This window comes from Eriocheir sinensis, chromosome 11 (assembly GCF_024679095.1).
Source record: "Eriocheir sinensis breed Jianghai 21 chromosome 11, ASM2467909v1, whole genome shotgun sequence".
NCBI lineage: Eukaryota > Metazoa > Arthropoda > Malacostraca > Decapoda > Varunidae > Eriocheir > Eriocheir sinensis.
Genome location: NC_066519.1, coordinates 8110520 through 8127492, shown reverse-complemented (window position 1 = coordinate 8127492; position 16973 = coordinate 8110520).

Genomic DNA, 16973 nt, shown 5'->3' with positions numbered 1-16973 from the left:
AAGTTCGCAGATGATACCAAGATCGGTACAGTAATCCAATCAATGTAGCATTCTGAGTATAGGGAGGAATAATCCCCCACACAATTACTCCTTAAATGACACTCCTCTAAGCAGGTATGGGCGGGAGAGAGACTTAGGAGTACTAGTGAGCGCTGACCTCCGTCCTAGGGCTCAATGCATTCAGGCTAAAAATCGGGCAAACAGAGTACTTGGTTTCATCTCAAGGAGCGTAAGCAATAAGAGCGCTGAAGTCATCCTCAAACTTTACTTATCACTAGTTAGACCTCATCTCGAATATGCAGTTCAGTTCTGGTCCCCCAACTATAGAATGAATATCAAGATGTTGGAATCTGTACAGAGGAGGATGACAAAGCTGATTCAGGGGGTGATAAACTTGCCTTATGAAGACAGGGCGAAGCATTTAAATCTACACTCTCTAGAAAGGCGAAGGTTGCGAGGAGACTTGATCGAAGTCTATAAATGGATGAAGGGCTTTAATAAAGGGGATGTCAATAAGATTTTGATAGTAAAAGAGCCAGGTAGGACGCGTAGCAATGGTTTTAAGTTAGACAAATTCAGATTCAACAAAGACATAGGCAAGAATTGGTTCACCAATACAGTGGTAGATGAATGGAACAGGCTTGAGAGCCATGTTGTGGGTGCCAATACCATAGATACATTCAAGAAGAGGTTAGATAAAGCCATGGATGGTGAGGTAAGGCGGGGTTGAGTGTACAGGCGCTGCCTTGTATAGGCCAACCGGCCTCTTGCAGACTCCTTACGTTCTCATATATATATATATATATATATATATATATATATATATATATATATATATATATATATATATATATATATATATATATATATATATATATATATATATATATATATATATATATATATATATATATATATATATATATATATATATATATATATATATATATATATATATATATATATATATATATATATATATATATATATTATAGTAGGATATCAATGTATTATTATTATTATTTAATATCACCACGAATTAGGCTTTTTTTTTTTTTATTTACATTGCAGCCTATTGCGCCGGTAGGCTTCTTCCAGGTGGATCCTGATGGTCGGTCCAAGGCTTCTTTCCGGTAGGTCCTGATGGTCGGCCCAGCCCGTTCTGGCGCAGGCGAGTGTTTATAGTGGCGCCATCTTGCATTGGCTCATGCTGCCCTCCCAGAGCTCATCTTTAATCCTAGAATCTAGAGTCCGGGTTGATAGGTGGTCTTCTGGACAGCATGTGGGTAGTTTTAAGCCACTCGGCGGCGGCTGAAAAATCCCAGCTTGGTGGCACCGGGCGGGGATTGAACTCGCGTCCTCCTGAACACGAGGCCGTTACTTTGACGACTCAGCCACCGCCTCCCCATACATTCCATTCCATTTGTCAATGGAAAAAAACCACGACAGATAGAGTACGCCACCTTATAGGAATGTCGTCCGTCAGTGCTTACCGTCTCAGTTTGTATACATCGCATTTCATAGTGCGTGGAGATCACCTTGACGTACGTGACCAATTGTAACAATTATTTTCAAACCTGTAACTCGTCACTCCTTCACGAGAGTAAGACTGACACACAACGGCAGTCGCCCTCGCTACGACGCTCCTTGTACATATAGGCTACGAATATATTCGCCTTAAGGAAGCTGAAGTCTTAATCAACGCCCTTTAAACGCCCCCCGGTAACCCGTTACATATATATATATATATATATATATATATATATATATATATATATATATATATATATATATGTGTGTGTGTGTGTGTGTGTATGTGTGTGTGTGTGTGTGTATATATATAAATATATATATATATATATATATATATATATATATATATATATATATATATATATATATATATATATATATATATATATATATATCTATATATATATATATATATATATATATATATATATATATATATATATATATATATATATATATATATATATATATACATATATATATATATATTTTTATTTTATTTTTATTTTTTTTTATTATTATTTTTTATTATTATTATTTTTTTTTTTACGACAAAGGAGGCAGCTCAAGGGCACACCAAAAAAGAAAACAATAATAAAAAAAAGCCCGCTACTCGCTGCTCCTAAAAGAGAAACAAAAGAGGTGGCCGAAAGCAAGGTCAAATACGAGAGGAGAGATGTCCTGATACCCTCCTCTTCAAAGAGTTCAAGTCGTAGGCAGGAGGAAATACAGATGAAGGAAGATTGTTCCAGAGTTTACCAGCGTGAGGGATGAAAGAGTGAAGATGCTGGTTAACTCTTGCATAAGGGGTTTGGACAGTATAAGGATGAGCATGAGTAGAAAGTCGAGTGCAGCGGGGCCGCGGGAGGGGGGAAGGCATGCAGTTAGCAAGTTCAGAAGAGCAGTCAGCGTGGAAATATCGATAGAAGATAGAAAGAGAGGCAACATTGCGGCGGAATTTAAGAGGTAGAAGACTAACAGTATGAGGAGGAGAGTTGATGAGACGAAGAGCCTTAGCCTCCACTCTGTCCAGAAGAGCTGTGTGAGTGGAGCCCCCCCACACATGAGATGCATACTCCATACGAAGGCGGACAAGGCCCCTGTATATGGGCAGCAACTGTGTGGGGGAGAAGAAGTGGCGGAGACGGTACAGAACGCCCAGCCTCGAAGAAGCTGATTTAGTAAGAGATATGAAGTTTCCAGTTGAGATTTTGAGTTAAGGATAGACCGAGGATGTTTACTGTTGAGGAAGGTGATAGCTGGGTTTTGTCAAAGAATAGGGGATAGTTGTTTGGAAGATTGTGTCCAGTGGATAAGTGGAGAAACTGTGTTTTTGGGCGTTGAAGGACACCAGGTTCGTCTTGCCCCAATCGGAAATAATAGTAAGGTCTGAGGCTAAGCGTTCTGCAGCCTCCAGCCTTGAGTTGTAAAGTTCCTGTAGGGTGGGTCTTCTATTAAAAAAAGTTGAGTAATGCAGAGTGGAATCATCGGCGTAGGAATGGATAGGACAGTTCGTTTTGGAAAGAAGATCATCAATGAACAACAGAAAAAGAGTGGGAGATAGGACAGAACCCTGTGGGACACCACTGTTAATAGATTTAGGGGAAGAACAGTGACCGTCTACCACAACAGAAATAGAACGGTCAGAAAGGAAACTGGAGATAAAGGTACAGAGAGAAGGATAGAAACCGTAGGAGGGTAGTTTGGAAAGCAAAGATTTGTGCCAGACCCTATCAAAAGCTTTTGATATGTCTAGTGCAATAGCAAAGGTTTCACCGAAACGGCTAAGAGAGGATGACCAAGAGTCAGTTAAGAAGGCTAGGAGATCACCAGTAGAACGCCCCTTGCGGAACCCATACTGGCAATCAGATAGAAGGTCAGAAGTGGAAAGGTGCTTTTGAATCTTCCGGTTAAGGATTGATTCAAAAGCTTTAAATAGACAAGAAAGTAAAGCTATAGGACGGTAGTTTGAGGGATTGGAGCGGCCACCCTTCTTAAGCACAGGCTGTATGAAGGCATACTTCCAGCAAGAAGGAAAGGTTGATGTTCACAGGCAGAGGCGAAAGAGTTTGACCAGGCAGGGTGACAGCACGGAGGCACAGTTTTTAAGGACAATAGGAGGCACTCCATCAGGTCCATAAGCCTTCTGAGGATTGAGGCCAGAGAGGGCATAGAAAACATCATTTTGAAGAATCTTTATAACAGGCATAAAGGAGTCAGAGGGGGGATGAGTAGGAGGAATATGCCCAGAATCGTCCAGAGTGGAGTTTTTAGAAAAAGTTTGAGAGAAGAGTTCATCCTTAGAGATAGATGAGACGGCAGTGTTGCCGTCAGGATTGAGGAGTGAAGGGTAAGATGAAGAAGTGAAGTTGGAGATGTTTTTGGCTAGATGCCAGAAGTCACGGGAAGAGTTAGAAAAAGCAAGGTTTTGGCATTTTCTATTAATGAAAGAATTTTTGGTTAGTCGGAGAATAGATTTGGCACGATTTCGGGCAGAAATGTAAAGTTCATAATTAGCATTAGTTTGAAGGCTCTGGTACCTTTTGTGAGCTGCCTCTCTATCATTGACAGCACGAGAACAAGTGTGATTAAACCAAGGCTTTTTAGCATGAGGAGTAGAGATAGAACGAGGAATGTATGCCTCCATTCCAGAGACAATCACCTCTGTGATTCACTGAGCACACACAGAGGGGTCTCTATCCTGGAAGCAATAATCATTCCACGGGAAATCGGAAAAGTACATCCTCAGGTCGTCCCACCGAGCTGAAGCAAAATGCCAGAAGCATCGCCTCTTCGGTGGGTCCAGAGGGTGTACAGGAGCGATAGGACAGGATGCAGAAATAAGATTGTGATCGGAGGAGCCCAACGGAGAGAACAGTTTGACAGAATAAGCAGAAGGGTTTGAGGTAAGGAAGAGGTCTAGAATGTTGGGCCGGTCTCCAAGACGGTCGGGAATACGTGTAGGGTACTGGACCAACTGCTCTAGGTCGTTGAGGATAGCAAAGTTGTAGGCTTGTTCACCAGGATGGTCAGTGAAAGAGGATGAAAGCCAAAGCTGGTGGTGAACATTGAAATCTCCTAGGATGGAGATTTCAGCGAAGGGAGAGTGGGTCAAGATGTGCTCCACTTTAGAATTCAAATAGTCAAATAATTTTACATAGTTGGTAGAGTTCGGTGAGAGGTAAACAGCACAGATGTATTTAGTAATGGAATGACAATGAAGTCTTAGCCAGATGGTAGAAAATTCAGAAGAGTCAAGGTTGTGGGCACGAGAGCAAGTGATGTCGTTGCGCACGTAGGCGCAACATCCAGCTTTGGATTGAAATTTAGGATGGAGATAGTAGGAGGGAACAGAGTAGAGATTGCTGTCAGTCAGTGGCGTATATAGATCCATGGAGAGGGGGGGGCCACAGTCACCCGGCCCATAGGAATAAATCTAGGATTTTTCAATGTGTGAGCAGCGACCAAAACGAGCCTCTAGAGTTGGGGGTTTGGTGAATATTTTTTAAAATGAAGCATTTTAAGGGTTACTTTGTAGTCTCAAGATCGGTATATTGCACAAGTAATATATATTAATGGTAAACCAATTTAAAGAAGCTTACGTATACCTATACATACCGGGTAAAATAAGAATTACAGTTTTTGAACAATTTGTATTTGGGGAAACAAAAAAAAAAATATATATATATATATATATATATATATATATATATATATATATATATCTATATATATAGATATATATAGATATATATATATATATATATATGACACACAACTGTCTTCTTCCTCTACCCTAGACATCCTAGGACTGTCCTTCACTAAAAATCTCAACTGGAAACTTCATATTATCTCCTGAGGAGATCATATGAAGTTTCCAGTTGCTAAATCAGCTCATATATAAAACTAAATTTCACCTGATTAAGGAATTGAGAGAGAGAGAGAGAGAGAGAGAGAGAGAGAGAGAGAGAGAGAGAGAGAGAGAGAGAGAGAGAGAGAGAGAATCATTTGAATTCTAGCAGCCTATTTTTTCGGCTGAACTCATGGATTACTTCTTCATAGTTTAAATCAATATCCTTATGTACAAAAAGTAAGGCTAATCCATTCAGTCTTGGCTCCGACATGGTGGAGCGCAGGTATGACTTTAGATACTTCAAGCAACTGAAAGATCGCTCACTTGTAGCAGTTGTCACAGGAAGTGTTGCAAAGATGTGCAACAGTGTTTCAATGTTTGGATATGTGCCAAATTCTTTGCACACTTTCAGAGAGGCAATAACAGATTTAGGTCTATCTTTTTCCTCCCGATTCATCCATGTGTTTTGCCATCTGTGATATTCTGCTTCCAACTCCTCAATGCTACCTTTCAGGAATTTACTGTATTTTGCAGCTTCATGTAAATTTGAAAATTCTTTATTTGCACAAAGAGAAGGCAAGAGATAGCATAGCTTTTGCCATGAGGAATGCTGTGAAGTGAAGCGGTCATTCAGCTGTTGTAGTACTGTATCAATATATGGCAAAAAAACAGCTCGTCTGTAGTAGGAGTATGCTTCTGCTTCTGCATCACCAGATTCAGTGGGAGGATTAGAGCGGTGCTGCTGTCTTCCTACACTCCTTGGGACTTGAATGTCTCTTCCACACTTTTGCTTTGCAGTCTCAAACAATCTTTTGAATGTATCATCATTCCTGTACATTTGCAGCACATCTACACAATCTTTCACACTGTCAAGAGCCTGCACTAGATCTATTTCAGTACCTTGAAGTTTTTCCGACAGCGGTCTGGTAACATTTAAGATAACTGAGAGAACCTCCATACTAACAATAAATGAATCTGATGACATACTTTTGAAAAGGCCAGAGATTTGCCTGCCATGTTTAAATCTTTTGAGGTGGAGAAATCATCAAGGGATGTCAAAATTGCTGGATACAGTGATCTGAATATTTGTGTTGACTCTTGGGACTCAACCCATCTAGTCGGGCAGTGTTTATTCAGACTGTCATGAGAGTCTGAAGGGCCTTCCTCTGGTAGTTTACTTTTCAGATAAGACGAACGTTTAGTTGAGTCCCGGAAAAATGATGATCTCTCTCATGACAGTTATTACAAACTTGATTTCTCTTATATTTGCTTCTTTCTCTAGGCAAAGTTTTAGGAAATGTGATATAAAGTGTACGTACTTAGCAGGACATTCATCTGTTATGTACTTTTGCACACCATGGAATTCACCAGACATTGCAGCTGCCCCATCATATCCTTGTCCTACCATAAACTCAGTATTTATGTGAGATTTGTGCAGAATGTTCAACAGTGTAGTAGCTAAGCCTTTTCCTGTCATATCTGAAACTACTGAGAAGCAAAGCAGCCTTTCCTGCACTGAGCATGTTGGCGTAACAAATCTCACACAGATACTAAGTTGTTCCTGTCCACTAATATCTGTGGTTTCATCTGCTAAAAGAGAGAAAAACTTAGAACAATTCAGCTTTGAAACTACATCTCTTGTCAACACTGTTCCTATGTTTTCTATCAGCTGATTTTGAGAAAGGGGCGAGATATACGTCCCTCGTTTTCTGGTACTGGAAATGTGTTCTGCCAGGATAGAATCACCAGAGGTGCACATGAGCTGTAAAGTAGCCCTAAAGTTCCCTTGGGTAAAGTTACAATCTTGTACACTAAGATGTCCACTGTCTCTGTGCCCCCGTAGAGGTAATCCTAACCTCCCATGAAACTCAATTGCTTTAATTATGCGAGTTAGCACAGCACAATTCTTGCGTCTCATTTTCTCCTTCTCTGACTGCAGCTGTGTGGCAATATTACTGCCAGATGCCATAACCTGTCTAAAGTTATTTGCTTTACAGAGATTGACTTCATGAAATGACTTCCTCATATGCTCAGTTAAATAACCATCTCTACCAGTTAAATGACTAAATGACATTAAAGGTTCTTTTACCAATTTGCCTAGTTTGTTGCCACCAGCTGAGTCATTTCCAAATGACACGCAAACGGTACAAAAAACCCCGTTTTTTGTGCGAGAATAGTCAAAACAGTCATAAGAGCCTGTTAAGTGCTGAAGACCCAAGTACTTTTTCCTTATCTTATTGCCATCTTTGCGCTCAGTGTATGACCAAGAAAAGTCTTTTGGAGGCTTCCAGGGATTATTTAGCAAGTGTAAGCGGTCGTCATCTGTTAGCTCTGACAGATTATCCAACGCTATGCCAACGTCATCACGACAAGAGGTATATGGTGTGGTAGCACTTGTGGAAGGAGCAGCAGGTGTATCTTTGGGAATGGATCCTAACTCATTGAGCTTCTGTTCGCACTCCCAGGAACTGGGAGAATCAGAGGATGAAGAAGTAATGCAGGAAAGAGAACGGAAAATTGTAGGGGCTCTATGGGGATCTATTCTATTTATAATAGCTAAATAATTTAGCTATTATAAATAGGTCCCCATCAGCCTAAATATGAGTTTAATGTAAGAAGGGGGCTCTGAAGGGCACATTACTGATGTTGAAGACTTGGAGAACTAATAATCAATATCAATAAAAAAAAAAAAAAAAATCGCCAAATTTTAACAGGATAAAAAAAAAAACTGAACCAAAGGGGGGGGCCATGGCCGAGTGGCCCCCCCCTATATACACCGGTGCTGTCAGTAGCCTCAGAAACCTGTGTTTCGGTAAGGAAGAGAAGGTGAGGTTTAGAGGAGGAGAGATGATGTTCCACAGAATGAAAATTAGAGCGAAGACCGCGAATGTTGCAGAAATTGAGAAGAAAGAGGTTCGATGAGTTATCAAGACACCTCTCGGGTCGGCCGCCAGAAGGGGAGTCCTCCCTGGGGGAATTTGTGGTCCCCCCCCAGGCGGGGACTCCGAGGCTTGTTGTAGGTGCGCCATTTTGAAATTTTAATTTTGGGAAAAGGTGTATATGTTGTGTGAATGTAGTGTGGTGTGGATACAGAGAGGATCTGTCTTTAGAGAGCACGCTGAACTACTCTCTGGTGTTGGTGAGACAATAGGGAAACGGTTAGTGAGGACATGGGAAGGGTCTTTGGAGGGCTTCAGCTCCCTTCTCACCTCCCATATATACCTCACCGGGAGTGGCTTGCGCCCGTTCGGTAGGTGTCTTCCAACCTAATCCAGCCATATATATATATATATATATATATATATATATATATATATATGCATATACTATATATATATATCTAGATATATATATATATATATATATATATATATATATATATATATATATATATATATATATATATATATATATATATATATATATATATATATATATATATATATATATATATATATATATATATTGTAACGACTCTTCAACGCGTCCTTATTGCCTTCTTCCACGGGATATCTACCTCTGTAAGTGAATTTGTGAAGCCTGCTAACTCATATTTATGTTTAAGTGGCCAAATAAGTATAAATAGGTTAGTAGGATAGGAGTTTCTCGTATGTGATTTGCTCAGTTTAAAGCCTTATTTCCCATCAGCCTGAACTAGTCACTGTCCATTTACCTGTACTGAACTAAAAGTTCACACTTATAATTAACTATTACTACCCATTAGCGACCTTTCCCTAAACTTTTCAGCCAGTTAATTAATGAAAAGTATCGTATTCAAGACCTTCTATATAATATTGTGAGAAATCATATTCTTGAATACCAGTGGCACGTTATTGGGTTAAAGTATCTGAAGCCCATAAGTGCTTATTAACTAGTGATTTGTGATAATTTAACGGGGGCGGATTATTGTAAATCATCAATTTAGTAGTTATGGGGACGATCCGCCTTTTTTTTTTTTTTAAATAGCCCTAGGGTCTTGATTTTGATGTATATTATGAAGAATGATACCCTGATCATCATACCACATAAATCGAATGAATCATTCATTTGTTTTCGTGTTTAAAACAAAAATGAAATCGATATCCTCTGTCATTTGTGCACCGTTCTCCATGTCCTTTTCACACAAAATACTTTATAACCTTCTTAACAAAGTCATTATTATTTTTTTTTTCATTTAGTCGAAAAAAATATATATGAGAAAATTTTCAGTCTAGAATATATTTTACTGTATTATACAATGAAGAAATGAAATTGATAATTTTTTAACCACTTTTTTCTATAACATGTCTAGCTCTTAACCCTAAAGGTTTATAACAGTCGCTCTAAAACTAATGGGGGAGATCCGTTTTATGTGTTTATTACTCTAGTTTTTTTTAGAAAACGGTGATTAAAGATTTGTTTTTCCATTTTCGTGTCATAGTGCAATCAAAAACAGTATAATGTCCCAGACCTATTATTGTTTGATTCCTCAGGGTTCATTAATCACATATCAATGCATTTTTCTAATGATGGGACTCCTGGCTCCCCCTTTCAAAGATATTAACCACTCTAACCTGAGGGTATCTCGACGCGCCAAGTATTCATTGATGCCAGGTTTGATCTTCCAAACTCGCCTGATTTATACTCATTGCTTACAGTGTCATCTGCTTTTCTTTTTCTTTTGCCTTTGGCTGGAGTGGTAGTTCTTCTTTGCTTTCCGCGTCTCAACCCTTTTCTATATTGATGTCTGTTCCCATCATGCTTGTAAGTGGATGACACTTGTCATGGCCAAAATTGTGTTCTATCACTGTCATTTGGGTGGCAATTTCACTCTAAAGTGTCCTGCATATATGACTTCTATGCATTTCAACCATATTTTTTAATGAAGCGAATGGTTTGGTGATTGTGGTGGTGGTGAGGGATCTTGAAGTGGCGAGTCGCTTGACGTTGAACTTGAGTGTTAGCGTTAGCAGTTATTTGCGTTTTCCTTGTATGAGCTGCCACTTTGCGGTTCTTCTCCACATGCCGTTTCCGCCTTGACCTGATGTCAGTGAAGGCTTCATGGCAAAAGTAACTGCTCTAATGCCTTAACAAGAGCTCATGAAGGAAGATCGCAGTGTAAACAAAGCAGTCTTCCCTGTAGCACCAGGTCATCTGAGTGGGAAGCAGGAAAGCCGTGGTGGACCGGGGAGAAGTTGCCAGATGCACGAAAATACATTAGTATGTCATTATTTTGTCATATTTATCGAAAATAATGGAACGAAACGATTCCTGTCACCCGCACTAGGACCGGCTCGCCACACCCACTTATTAGGCATTTAAACTCAGTCTCGGTGGGACATTTAAATTCGCGGGGAAAAAAACTGCCATTTGATAGCTTATGCATAAACTGTCATGCCAGAGCATATAACTTATTTTCGATATTTATCAAATAATTTCAAGAAATGGGGTGTTGGATGCTCCCCTTATCCATCCTGTTCACTTTTATTACCAGCCCTGTCCACTAGTCGTTAGCCATCTTGTTTCCGATTAAGGCTAGTGATCCTTTTTTGGTATTTAACCCTCATTACCTGGTTAATGCTAGATAGTTACCATCAGTATCGATAATAAGCCATCATTATTCGGCTGTTATCCCAGTTAACCTTTGCTAAAGAACACCTTTGGCCATAATTGACCTGCTAGTTATTCAACTGAATAACAGTAAGCCTCTTACTGCCTTATAACCTTTTTCCTGTCATTAATAAGCCGACTAGCAGGTTTCACTTATAGTTCGTGGAACTCTTCGCCATGGCTACATTTGACGATGTAGAGTTTGCAGGTAACCCCGACATAAAGGAACTGAAAGCTGCAAAAGTATCTAAAGACGATCTAATGTTCATTGCTAAAAAATTTCAACAGCCCTTTCACTTCAGATGTTAGGAAGGATCAATTAAGAACTCTCGTCCTTGCCCATCTTGGGGATACGGAAACCGTCAAATCCCCTCTTCCTGAAGCCTCCAACCCTGATCCTCAGATAGAAATGCAAGCCAAGCTACTTGAGCTGGAACATGCAGAAAGAGAAAGAGTTAGGGAACATGTGAGACAAATTAGACAACAAGAACAAGAACAGGAAATGAAACTCAAACAGGTAGAACTTGAAAATGAAGATAAAGGAATCATGCTTACCAACTACAACAGCTCATTTCAAAACCACCTGCAGAAACTCAAATTCCCCGTAAAACTGACTTGTTAAAGTATGTCAAACTGATTCCCTCTTTCCCTGATGAATATCCCGAATTTGAATTTGAGTCAACAGCTACTTCGTTTGAAATTCCTCCAGCAGATTGGGTATGGCTTATCAAGCCTAAGCTGTCTGAAAAGGCTCTAACAGTCTGTAATAACATTGAAGACAACACAAACTATAAAATAGTTAAAGAGGCCATTTTAGCAGCTTATTCCATCACTAAAGAGGGTTACCGCCAGGTTTTTTGTAACCTTGGTAAACTACAATATCAAACTTACACAGAGTTCCCCTCTGACAAAATTCGCGCATTAAAGCGCTGGTTAAAGTAAGCCGCAGTAAGTACCTTTGACGGCTTATTCAACTTGATTGCTCTTGAATAGTTCCTACGAAGAGTTCTACACTCTATCAAGGTTCACATCATCGACAAGGAGGAGACAGATTTAATCAAGGCAGCCAAGTTGGCTGACAGTTATGCCCTAATTCACAAGTCGCCAACCAGGGAGAGGAAGCACCTCAACCCTAACGTTAGGTTGCCTGGTAGTTCTGAAGGTGATGAATCCACTAAGAGTAGGGGTGGTAAACTGGCTAAACCTAATCCTCTGTGTTTCTTTTGTAAAAAATCAGGGCACGTAATTACAAACTGTCCTGACCACAAATGCAAAGTGGCGAAGACGGCTACAAAAAAAGTCTGTGGCTTCTATTCAAACTCTGCCACCCAAAGCTGATGACCCATTCCAACTCTTCCGTTCCACCGGTACAGTTTCTCTTGGCCCTGGCCAGCCGAAGCATCCTGTTAGAATAGTTCGGGATAATTGTGCCGCCCAATCCCTCATTAGGCAGTCTGCCTTACCTAACATTTCTGACAACTACACCGGTGAAATGATGTACCTGAGGGAATTTCATGATCCTTTTCCCGCACATCTTGCCAGGGTGGACCTGAGGTGTGGCTTGGTTCAGGGGGCTGTTAAGGTGGGAGTAAGTGAAGACAAGATGTTGCCCATTCCTGATGTTGACTTAATCCTGGGTAACGATCTTGCGGGATGCCTGGTATATCCAAAAGTGATAATATGTAAGTCACCCTTGTCCGAGACTCCAAAAGCTGATCTCGAACAAGATCAACCTGGCTTACTCCCTAGTTGCGCCATTTCTAGATCACAATCCAAAGCTAGTAAACTCTCTGAGCCTACCTTACCTCCCCAGTCTCATTCCAACTATTTTCACTGAACAAAGCCTTGTAGAAGCCCAGGAAAGTAACCCTTCCCTGACTCCGTTGCATGCTAAGGCTATTTCCAAGGATAATATACTTCATCCTCCCTCATATTACCATCAGGACGAAGTATTCATGATGATGTATAAACCACCACAGTTAGGAGATGATGACACTTGGGCTGAATGCATACCTGTCAAGCTACTGTGGTGTCTTGCCGTAAGATTTTGCGTTAGAGACCATAAGTTTGTGAATAAAAAACGTAAGACTGAACAGGTATGGTTCCGACGGACTCAAGCAGGGTGCACGAGGTACCTCCTCCTCCACCCCCCCTCCCACACACACACACTAACCGTAACAGTAACCGTTACTCAACACGCTCGCATGAATTTAAATATGGCGCGTACGATATATTTAAAATTGTTTAGAACAAACATATTAAAAAAAAAGCACATCGCAAGCGGAGAAAAAACGTATGCCAAGGATGGGGTGCACCTGTCACTCCAGGGGGTGGAGGTTCTCGCAGACTCCCTCGAGCAATCACTTAGCACCCTACAGGTTTTTCAAGAGTAGGCGAGTGGGGAGGGCCTGTCATCAGTGGCTATGTATCGCAGACTGGGACTAATGGGCGCAGGAGCAATCGAAAGGATGTACGAAAGGATGGGCTAACGCCTTATTACACCAACAGTAGGAGTCTCAGGAACAAGAAATATCTACTGAGGGGGAAAGCATGTGTCGAGAAATTCGACATTATAGCTATCACGGAAACGGGTGGATACTGCAAACAAAAACTTCATGTCGGAGTATGAAATAGATGGTTATCAGATGTTTCACAAAGATAGAAAGGGAAGATGGGGAGGGGGTGGCACTTTATGTTAGAGACACACTTAAATATTCCGCTAACAACTCTGTTCAAACAAATGGCGACTCAGAATCAGTTTGGGTGGACGTCCACAAAGGGAAAGACAAACTAATTATAGGGGTTCTTTACAGGCCACCCAACCTTAGCAGGCAGGACACTGATATATTACTGCAAGAGGTAGGCAGGGCGAGCAGGAGCAAAAATGTCTGCATAATGGGGGATTTTAAATATAGGAATATAGATTGGGAAGGCGGGGTGGGTGATCTAGAATCTGAGGATTTTCTGAAAGTAATACATGATAATTTTCTCAAGCAGGCAGTGCTTGAGCCCACCAGGGGTAACACCACTCTAGACTTGGTCTTAACTAACAACGAGAATATGATCAGCGAGCTGGATGTTGGGGGAGAATTAGGTGGCAGTGATCACAAGGAAATTAGGTTTAAATTAGACTGGGCGGTGACCCATGAACTCAACCCTGTGTTGGTGCCTGACTTTAGAAGAGCTGATTATAAGGGGCTTAGAAGACACTTTGAGGAGGTAAACTGGGGAACCTTAGGGCTGGACGAGGGCCAGATCTCAGGGCTGGAACCAGAAAGACAGGGGAATCATGTAGAAATGACCTACAATAATTTAGTTAGAGTAATTGCAGAGGGTCAGAGACAGCATATCGCTTACCAAGCACGTAGGAAATAACGACTCCAAATGGATGACCCGCAGACTCAAGCATGAAATAGGCTTGAAGAGAGGAATTTATAGGAAAATAAAGAACGGAGAAACCCACCTCAGGGGTAGGTATGTTGAGCTAACCAGGTCGGTGAAGAAGAACACCCGCCTAGCAAAAATAAATTGTGAGATTAGGGTCGCCAACGAGGGCAAGAGCGATCCCAAGGGCTTCTTCAAATTGTACAGAACGAAAACAAGGGACAGAATTGGACCGTTGAAAACAAACACAGGTGAGCTCGTTGAGAATGGAGATGAGTCAAATGATGAATGACTATTTCCTCTCAGTTTTCACGCAGGAAAATCTAACAACCATTCCGGAGAGAGTTCAGGTATATGAGGGCGAAGGGAACGACAAGTTGAGGGATGTGATCATCACTGGGCAAGTGGTCCAGGATGAGATTAATAGGTTGAAGAAAAACAAATCGCCGGGCCCAGACGAAGTATTCCCAAGGGTTCTGAAAGAGTGCAAGGAGGTCCTCAGTGGCCCGCTTACCGATATCTCTAAGATGTCGGTAAATTCTGGGTATGTGCCCAATCAATGGAAAGTAGCTAATGTGACGCCGATTTTCAAAAAGGGAGACAAGTCAGCCACCTCAAATTATCGCCAATTAGCCTAACATCAGTTGTAGGAAAGATGTTGGAGTCAATTATTGCCGGGAGTATTCGGGACCATCTAGAAAAGCATAATTTAATTCATGATTCACAGCATGGATTCACAAAGAGTAGGTCTTGCCTTAATAACCTGTTGTCCTTCTACACTAGAGTAATTGAGGCGGTTGACCGAGATGAAAACTATGACATACTGTATCTAGATTTCAGTAAAGCGTTCGACAATGTTCCCCATCACCGGCTATTACTAAAACTACAGGCTCACGGCATAGATGGGAAAGTTTTGAACTGGATCAGGGCGTGGCTTAGTGGTTGGAAGCAGAGAGTGCAAATCAATGGTAAAAAATCTGAATGGGGCCGTGTTACGAGTGGCGTCCTACAAGGGTCGGTGCTGGGTCCTCTGCTTTTTATTATTTACATTAATGACTTGGACACAGGAATTAGTAGTGATGTCAGCAAGTTCGCAGATGATACCAAGCTCGGTAGAGTAATCCAATCAGAAAGGGACGCTAGCGTTCTCCAGGATGATCTTGACAGACTATATGATTGGGCGGGGAAGTGGCAGATGGAATTCAATGTCGGGAAGTGTAGCATTCTGAGTATAGGGAGGAATAATCCCCCACACAATTACTCCTTAAATGACACTCCTCTAAGCAGGTATGGGCGGGAGAGAGACTTAGGAGTGCTAGTGAGCGCTGACCTCCGTCCTAAGGCTCAATGCATTCAGGCTAAAAATCGGGCAAACAGAGTACTTGGTTTCATCTCAAGGAGCGTAAGCAATAGGAGCGCTGAAGTCATCCTCAAACTTTACTTAGCACTAGTTAGACCTCATTTCGATTATGCAGTTCAGTTCTGGTCCCCCTACTATATAATGGATATCAAGATGTTAGAATCTGTACAGAGGAGGATGACAAAGATGATTCAGGGGGTGAAAAACTTGCCTTATGAAGACAGGCTGAAGCAGTTATATCTACACTCGCTAGAAAGGCGGAGGTTGCGAGGAGACTTGATCGAAGTCTATAAATGGATGAAGGGCTTTAATAAAGGGGATGTCAATAAGATTTTGATAGTAAAAGAGCCAGGTAGGACGCGTAGCAATGGTTTTAAGTTAGACAAATTCAGATTCAACAAAGACATAGGCAAGAATTGGTTCACCAATAGAGTGGTGGACGAATGGAACAGGCTTGGGGGCCATGTTGTGGGTGCCAATACCGTAGATACATTCAAGAAGAGGTTAGATAAAGCCATGAATGGTGAGGTAAGGTGGGGTTGAGTGTACAGGAGCTGCCTTGTTTAGGCCAACCGGTCTCTTGCAGATCCTTACGTTCTTAAGTTCTTATGTTAACTTGCGCCGTAAGACTTGAAAATCACCGAAATTACGTAAGACTTACGCAAAAAACGTAAGACTCGACAGGTATGTACATTCATCATCAGATAGTACTCCCACAAACCTAAAGACATCCAATAATGGAGGTTGCCCATGCGAGCCTTGCGGGTCACTTGGGCATAACCAAGACCTACTCCCGTTTACTGGCAGAATTCTTTTGTCCAGGAATTAAAAAGGATGTCACTCATTTTGTTAATTATTGTCACACTTGTCAAATTGTTGGAAAGGCTAACCAAGTAATATCACCCTACCCTCTACAGCCCATTAAAGTACCATCTGAACCTTTTCAAAAGATAATCATTGATATAGAGGGGCCCATTCCTAAAATCAAGAAGGGAAATCAATATATACTTACCACCCTTTGCCCTACAACATGATATCCTGAGTAATTTTCATTGAAAAATATTTCTGCCAAAACTGTAGCCAATAAATTAACCCACACGTTTACCACTGTTGGCATCCTCAGGAGATCCAGTCTGACAGAGGCTCTAATTTTACCAGTGAACTATTTACCCAAGTACATAAGCATCTAGGGATAAAGCAATCTCTGTCTACAGCATACCATCCCCAGTCGCAGGGCGCGCTTGAGAGGCAACA